Source organism: Choloepus didactylus, chromosome 4 (genome assembly GCF_015220235.1).
Source record: "Choloepus didactylus isolate mChoDid1 chromosome 4, mChoDid1.pri, whole genome shotgun sequence".
NCBI classification, from domain to species: domain Eukaryota; kingdom Metazoa; phylum Chordata; class Mammalia; order Pilosa; family Megalonychidae; genus Choloepus; species Choloepus didactylus.
This window is the reverse complement of record NC_051310.1, coordinates 91,730,909-91,739,000: the sequence shown is the minus strand read 5'-3', so window position 1 is coordinate 91,739,000 and position 8,092 is coordinate 91,730,909.

Below are 8,092 nucleotides of genomic sequence, written 5' to 3'. Positions count from 1 at the left end.
CTAGAGAGGAACATCCTGGGAGAAAGCCATTTTGAAACGAGAACTTTGGAGCAGACACCAGCCACTTGTCTTCTCAGCTAACAGAGGTTTCCCGGACACCATTGGCCATCCTCCAGTGAAGGTACCCGATTGCTGATGTGTTACCTTGGACACTTCATGGCCTTAAGACTGTAATTGTGTAACCAAATAAACCCCTTGTTATAAAAGCCAGTCCATCTCTGGTGTTTTGCATTCCACAGCATTAGCAAACTAAAACGGGAAAGAAGGAGCGAGTGAGCTAAGACAGAGTTAGGGGAGCGAGCCTCCCAACTTGAGGCATCCACCTTCCCTGCCAGAAGCCAGGTCTTCTCACATTGTTCCTGGATGGGTCTTGTAGCCTTGGAGCTGAATGTCCCACTGCCCAGCTCACTCCTTGCCATTTCCAGACTGCTCCCAGCACTGCATTGTTTCACAGAAGCTGGTGCTTGCTCAAGACTCCCCAGAGGCTCTTCCTTCCTCCCACGCAGAGTCTGAACTCCTCTGCCTGAGTTTATTCTCCCTCTTCTACTTCATTTCCCGTGCCTGTCCAATGTTCATCCTCCCCTCCAGCCAGGGTGCTCTCTGCACTGCCCCATGAACACACCTGCTTATTTCCACCCCCACTCTCACTGACATTTCCCTGGCTTGCAATGTCCTACTCTATCCCTTCTATCTAATTCTGTGAATCTACAAATTTTAGTTCAAGATCCACACATTCCAGGAATCCTCTGTAACTGCTGTAGCTCACAATTGACTTTCTTCTTTTTTATGTACCACCTCCATGGCAACCACTGCCTCCATTATCACCACCTCCACCATCACTGTTCCTTTACCTTCTCTACCATTACCACTACCACCACTACTACCACCATCATCTCCAGCTTCTACGTCACCTCCACCACCACTTCTAGCACTACCACCTCCATCATCATCCTGTCCATTTCTGTCTCCACCACCTTTAGCTCCATGGCTTAATCTCATCTATCAACTCTACCATCATGACCACAACTACTTCTACCAATATTTGTTATCACTATTTCTTTATCCTCTATTTTCAGCCTTCTCCTCTTCATCATTCTTATCAGATCTTTCTTAATTGTCTCCGTGTCCCTACTCTTGACACTGACCATAGAAATCTCCTATCCTATGTGGCCTGTAGACCACATCCATCTAAACATGAGGCTCTCCCTACTTGAGATAGTAAGACTCGTATGAAGGAAGTGAGCTCAGATATTGCTCAAAGCCCATGGATGAGGACACTTGCAGTCCTTCTCAGGCACCAGACTGGTTGGCACATCTGTGTGTGGTGGGGAAGAGATGATATGGTCAGTACTATGGTCAGTACAGGCCAACAGCTCCCTGCTCCTGCCCTGGGTTCTGTTTCCCCATCATTATTGGAACTGGGGTCACCTGGGCTTAAGGCCAGTGCTGCAGGAAGCATGAATGGTGCCAGGCTGGGTTGGATGAGTGGTCAGTCCAGCCCAACCCCTGGTCTACCCTGTCTGCAGGGCTTGGTGGGAAAGTACACTTGAGCTAGAGACTCAACCTCAAATGGTCAGGCAGAAGTCCCAGACAGCCCCCAGCTTCCCTTAATAATCCACTATGACTCTCCCATCCCTGAAATTATCAAAATCCTCCTTGAACCTATTTTTGTTTGTCTCTTTATCGTCTGTAGGGTGGATTAATTCCATATGCTTGCAGCTTCTTGGGTAAAGTACCATTTCCCATTGGTTCTCCCCCAAGCATCCCTTTGCACACGGGGCTTCTTCTACCTGGAATGCCCTTCCTTCCTTCTTCTGGCTCGAGACTCAGCTCAGGCACTGGGTCCCTGAGAAACCTTTCCTATCCAATCCCCTGGGGTGGACTGGCCACCCTCCTCTGGGCTCCCAAAGCCCCCTTTTCTCCCCTAATCAGAGCATTTAACACACTGCACAGTAACTATCAGATGAAACTCCGCCATCAGGCTGCGTTGTCTCCCCCCAGACTCGGTGATCTCTGTGTGGGGGTGGGGCTATGGCTTCATCTCTGACTTGAAATATCTCATAGTAATGGTTTGGGGATGTCTCATTTCATAAGTTCCTTGAATTATGTTCGAGTTCCTTGTATCAAGACAGCCTGTGAAAGAAAGGCTTATGGATGAGGGCCATTTAGTGCTTCTAGAGTAGCCCTAACGCTTCGGAAGGCACGGAGAAAGAAAACACAGTGGTGTTGGTGTGACTGCAGATTGGGAACCCTGGGTGGGGAGTCCGGCTGCCTCTCTGAGGGGGGCTTCTTCTGGCTCCCGTGCTTGATTGGACCCACTTCCCATTTTTGAAAAGAAGCCCTTTTACCTACGATGGCCTGTAGGTTTCACCAGCTGGCCAGGCAGGTTTGTTGCGTGGTTATTTCTTTTGAGCCTTGGCTCATGTCTTTCCTGGACTTTCAATATGGGATTTTTATATAGTCTCATGGCTTCCTGTGGCCATTTTAAAAACAGGAGAAAAGTCTATTTATTTCTATGTTCACCTAACAATATTTTTCTCTAATTCCTTTTGCTAAAAATTACAGAGTTCTTTGGTAGTCCCCCTATTACTAGGGAGTTGGGTTTAATCATGTTGCGTATGTTGGTGATGGGCAGCAGGTAAGCTGAAGACCCAGCTCTCTGAAAGCTGAACCAACTCCAGCGGTTTGGAGTCCAGCGGTCTGGACTCAAAGTGTTCAAAAGTCTCATGGGATAGTGGATGTCCACTCATGGCACACAATGGGGAGAATTTTCCCTTCAAAGACCTTACACTCCCTGGCTTCTCAGGTGGAGCCCCTTGTTCTCACCCTATCCTTCCCAACAGGACACAAACATTCTGTTTAAGCACACAGGAGGCAATTCCAGGACATGGTTGGTGGACCATTGCTCTCGAGCTCAAATGTAGCTTGACACAACTGACTTAGCCAGCTCAGGACAGAACTAGTCCCACCTCCAGGGTCATCATAGAAGCACTGTCCTTCTAGGGGCCATCTGCTTTCTTTCCCCTTTAATCATCGGTCTCCCAGTGAGCCCAGGCTTGGAGCCTTCTGCTTAGTCCTTCCTGGTGCTCTGTCTTCTTTCTTGAACCCACAACTGAAGTCTTCTTGGAAGATAACTTTTTTACTTTATCTGGATTAAAGCATGCTGGGTATTAGGAATAAAGACATCCTTGTGCGTGTGATTTTGGTGAATATATGTACTGCTTTCCATTGGTTGTCTACTGAGAGGAGTAATTGCTGGGTCATAGAGTGTTATGTCTCGCCAACACTGGGTATTGTCAGTCTTTTTAAATTCTTGTTGCTCTGGTAGGTGTGTAGTGCTATCTCATTGTGGTTTTAATTTACATTTCCCTAACAAGTAAATGATGTTGAGTATTTTTCCATAGGTTTAGTGGCCATTTGGATATCCTTTCTTGTGAAGTTCCTGTTCAAATCTTTTACCTAATTTTAACTTGAGTTGTTTCTCTCTTTCCCGTTGATTTGTGAAGTTGAAAAAATAAATATCCTGAATAGGACTACTTTGTCAGAAATAAGGATTACAAACATCTCTCATCCTTTGGCTATCTATTCATTTTCTTAATGTCTTTTGAGGAACAGTTTATTGATTTTAATGAGGTCCAATTTATCTTTTTTTTGGGGGGGGGGGGGTTCCAGGTGGTAATGCCTTCTGTGTCCTGTTCAAGAAATTCTTGTCCTTTTCAAAGTCTTGAAGGTATTCTCTTATGTTTTCTTGTAGAGGATTGATTGTTTTACCTTCTTCATTCAAGCTTATGATCTACTGTGAATTAATTTTTGAGTAAAGCATAAGTTAAAGGTAAAGATTAATTTTTTTCCCATTGCAAGATGATTTTCCCCATTGGCACTTTTGTCGTTAAACATAGCAGGTATTCATAATGGCCTCAAACTGAAAACAACCCAAATGCCCATGAATGGATAAACAAATTGCGGTAGGTCTGTACGATGGAATACTATTCAGAAATAAGAAAAATGTACTATCACTATGTACAACATCATGAATGAATCTCAAAAACGTTATGTTGAGGAAAAGAAGACAGAGACAAAAGAATACATATTATGTGGTCCCATTTATATTAGGCAAAACTAATGTATGGTGGGAGAAGTCAGAGGAGCGGGTCATGCTGTCAGGGAGAGTGTCGAGGGGTCCGGTGTTGTATGAGGCACCCTCACTCTGGCTGTTCTATGCAGAGTAGACAAGCGAGGAAGTCAAGAGGGGAGGTGGGAAACAAGTGCGGAGGCTATTAAACATCCAGAGTAATGTTACCTGTTTACATCTTGGCTGGACTATTCTCATTCCTGCTATGAGCAGCCTCAGGGCAAATGAAGCTTTCCAGGGTCCTATCAGGGCATTAGATACTTTCCGTGGGGTCCCGGAATGTGCAGCCCTTTAGAGTTCTAGGTCATTAACTCTTAGGCAATCTTAGGACTCATTTGCCTGAATCTTCCCCTTTTGTAGATGAGACAACTGGGGCTGACATGAAAGGGAACTGCAAAAATGAATCTTGAATGAATGTGTGCCTTGATTCCCAAGAATCCTTTCATCTTGTTTTGTCATCCTGGCTGCTAAGGTGTTGAAGATTTACTGCCTGCCAGACACTGTGCTAAGTAGCCTTCTTGGCATTATCTGATTACTCCCACCCCAACAAGCCTGTTAGAGGGACGCTAGATTAGCCCATGGTGCAGATGGGAGTTTGGAGCTTGGAGAGGCCAGGCCACATGGGTAGGTGTTCTGCCTGACACAGTGTACCTAGTTCTCCATCACTGCCACTCTGGCCCCCTCCAGGGCTTCCATTTTTCAAATACTGGTTGTTGTAACCCTAACCACTTGCATGGCTTTTGAGTAGCCTGGGTTTCTGGACCTTCTCTGTTCTGAAAGAGTCTGGAGTCATGAGTCCTCCCTTGAGGGTGCACTCACAGGGGACCTGCCTCCAGGGCTGAGACTGGGGGGGAGGCTCGATCCTTTCTGCTCCCCTCCAATCTTCTTTCTCTTCTTGCGTTCCTGCCCTCTGCCCAGTGGTGGGCCAGTCCCCTATGTGTTTCCCTTGTGGATCGCAGAACAAGTCAGCCTCAGTGAGCAAGCTTTGAGGCTGCCCTCTGCATGGAGCCGTGGCAGACTCACGAGCAGGTGTGAAAGATGACTCACCTTCACACCCTCCCCAGTTTCCCTCCAGCCCTGGGACTCCAGAGCAATGCTCCGGATTTTCTCAATCTTTCCCTACTGGGTGGGGACTTTACAGATAGAAGTGACACATTGAAAAGAAACTCTAAACCAACTTGAGATTCCATTTCCACCCCACAGATCGTAAGGCCATGTCTGGTCCACGTACGTGTGTGTGAGCATGCACACACACACTCACGGGGGTTAGGGCTCAGGGTTGGGGCTGACCTAGGGTCAGATCTCTATGAAAGGGTTTAAGGGGGGCTGGGAATTTCTTTTCTTCTTGGCTCAGTCCAGTTGCTATTACCACCCTCCCCACTGCTACCTTTACTGCCTCCCCTGGGGAGATGTTGCTTTTTGTTGGTGGCAGGACCCTCCTGTCCTCCCCTGGGTGGGAACCCAGTTGCCGGCAGCTGTGCTGAGGCTCCAGGGTCTATAACCCGGGGGTGGGGTGTGTCTCCAGCTAAATGCAGGAGAACGATGTGCCCATTGGAACTTCTGCCATGGATGTGGGGGAGGGGAACTGGGACCTTTGTCTCTTTCCCTAGACCGGAGGCTTTCCTCTGCAGACCCGTGACCACCCCACCTTCCCTGAGGATGGGAGGGAGAGGATAAAGGGGGAGAGAAAACGGAATTTATCCATCTCAACTTTCTGCCCATGATGCCCATCCGGACTTTTCCCTGGGGAAAATATAGTGGGGGGGAGTAGCTCATCCCTGAAGAAGGGGGTTGAGACTTGGAGGCTGCTTCCAGACTGAGGGTGTCTGTTTTTAAATAGAACCAAAGGATTGGCCTGAAGTAGTTTAAAAATGTGATAGGGTTGAAAGTCAGGTCCTGTGAAGTCATAAATATGGGAGATTGATTTAGATATTCATCCATCCTGTAAGTTGATGGAGCACCTGCTGTCCTAGGCACTAAGCTAGACATGGACATGGCATCAAACGGGCCAGCCATGATCCCCACCCTTGGGTGCCAGGGATTTCAGAGGAGGGTTTCTAGAAGAGCTAGGGGGGAATGCATAATAACCAGAGAGTGGAGAGTGATGATTCCAGAAGGAAAAGAGCTGCGGTAGGGACACAGGGCATGGATCCTGAACTCAAGTAGCTTATGATCTAGACCAGGGGTGGGCAAACTACAGCCAGGCCTTGTTTTTGTATGAGCTCATTCATTGATGTCATGTCTTCGGCTGCTTTCACCTACAATGGTAGATTTGAGTAGTGGTGATAGAGACCCTACAGCCTACAAAGCCAAAATATCTGTTATCTGGCCCTTTACAGAAAAAGTTTGCCAACCCCTGCTTTGGACTACAAGCTGCTGGAGGACAGGATCTGTGTCCCATCCATTTCTGGAGCCCCTAAATCTCTCACACAGTGCCTGCTGTGTACTTGTTGCTCAATAAATGTTGTGTGGACACACGAGGAAGTGCACAAGTGAGGGCAGATATGATAAAGGAGGGATATGGCAGAGATGATCCAAGAGTATTTGGTGAAGGAAAGAAAGCAGGGAGGGAAAGAAGGAAGGGAGAGAGAGAGGGGATAGAGATCACCTAAGTGGCAGGTAATAGACAAAGTCTATCCGGCACCGTAAATGTTGAGGACGCAGGACGGGGAGCAGGAAGTGGCCAGCAGCTGGGACACTGTGTGGATGACCGCTGGGATGTCAGTGCTCTCAGCCAGAGGCCCCAGCGGGGACCAGGGACCACACAGAGCGGGCCCAGTGCCCACGGACACCCAGCAGGAGACGAGAAGTGGTGACCCAGTTGGGGTGGGGAGGCAGAGAGACGAGCACACCAGGCAGGGAAGTCCTGCAGCCAGGAGGACACCCTGAGGGGCTATGGGAGCTGAGCCTGGAGGGTGAGGGCCCCCCTGCCCTCCATGGTGTGGGAAACTGAGAGGGTGGGACCTTTCAGCACGGGCTGAGCCTCCTGAACCTCAGACCTGGCCTTTGTCCAGTGCAAGCCTCCAGGAGTGCCCGAATTGCCCTCGGAGTGCTGTGCTGGGCACCAGGCCTGCCCTGGGGACCCGCTGGCCGCAACAGGGGTAGGGGGTACCTTAGCAGAGCAGAGAGAGGGCCAGAGGGCCAGGGGAGTTCATGGGGGAAATGTCTGCCCTCTTTATTGTGCACGTGGGAGGGACAGTGGGGAGGGAACCTCAAAGTGCCCCCTCCCTGCTCCCAGTGCCCTTGTAAGGCAGACTCGCTGTGATTTGGAACTGAATTTTACTCCTCACCGTGGATCTGAAAGCCATCAGGGAGAAGGGCACTCCCCACCCCCACCCCAGGCAACCTTACGTTTTCCCACAAGCAACCTTTTGTTGGCATTTTTAAGAAAAACATTGTCATAGGTTTTCAAACGGGAAAGTACCTCAAGAGTCTAATTTCTTACCTTGAAGCAAGTGAGATATTACTAAGATCCCCATTTTACAGATCAGGACTAGAGCACCGAGGCCGGAAGCCTGTGCATAGTCAGTGGCAGACTTGGGCTTGATAAAGGGTCTCCCATTAGGCTGGCCTGGTTTTCCCTTTGCCTTCTCCCTCCTCATTTTGGGATTTAGTTTTTCCCATTAGATTCCTGTTTTCCTCCAACAAGTCTCAACTTAAGGATGCTGTGTGCCAGCTATGAGTTGGTCACCTCTTTCTGCTCCTGCTTAATTCTGTCTCTCTATTCCTCTCCCTTTCTCACCCACCCCCTATTCTCTCTCTCTCTCCCTCCCTCCTTCCCTCTCTCCCTTCTCTCCTTCTCCCTCTTTCCCTCTCTCTCCTCCCTCTCTCTCTCCTTCTCCCTCCCTCCCCCTTCCCCCGCCCTCTCCTTATCCCACCCCCACCCCCACTTCCCGCTCTTGGGTCCCAGCCCAGTCTCTTGCTCTGTCTCGCCCAATCTCCGCCCGCCTGGAGCTCTTC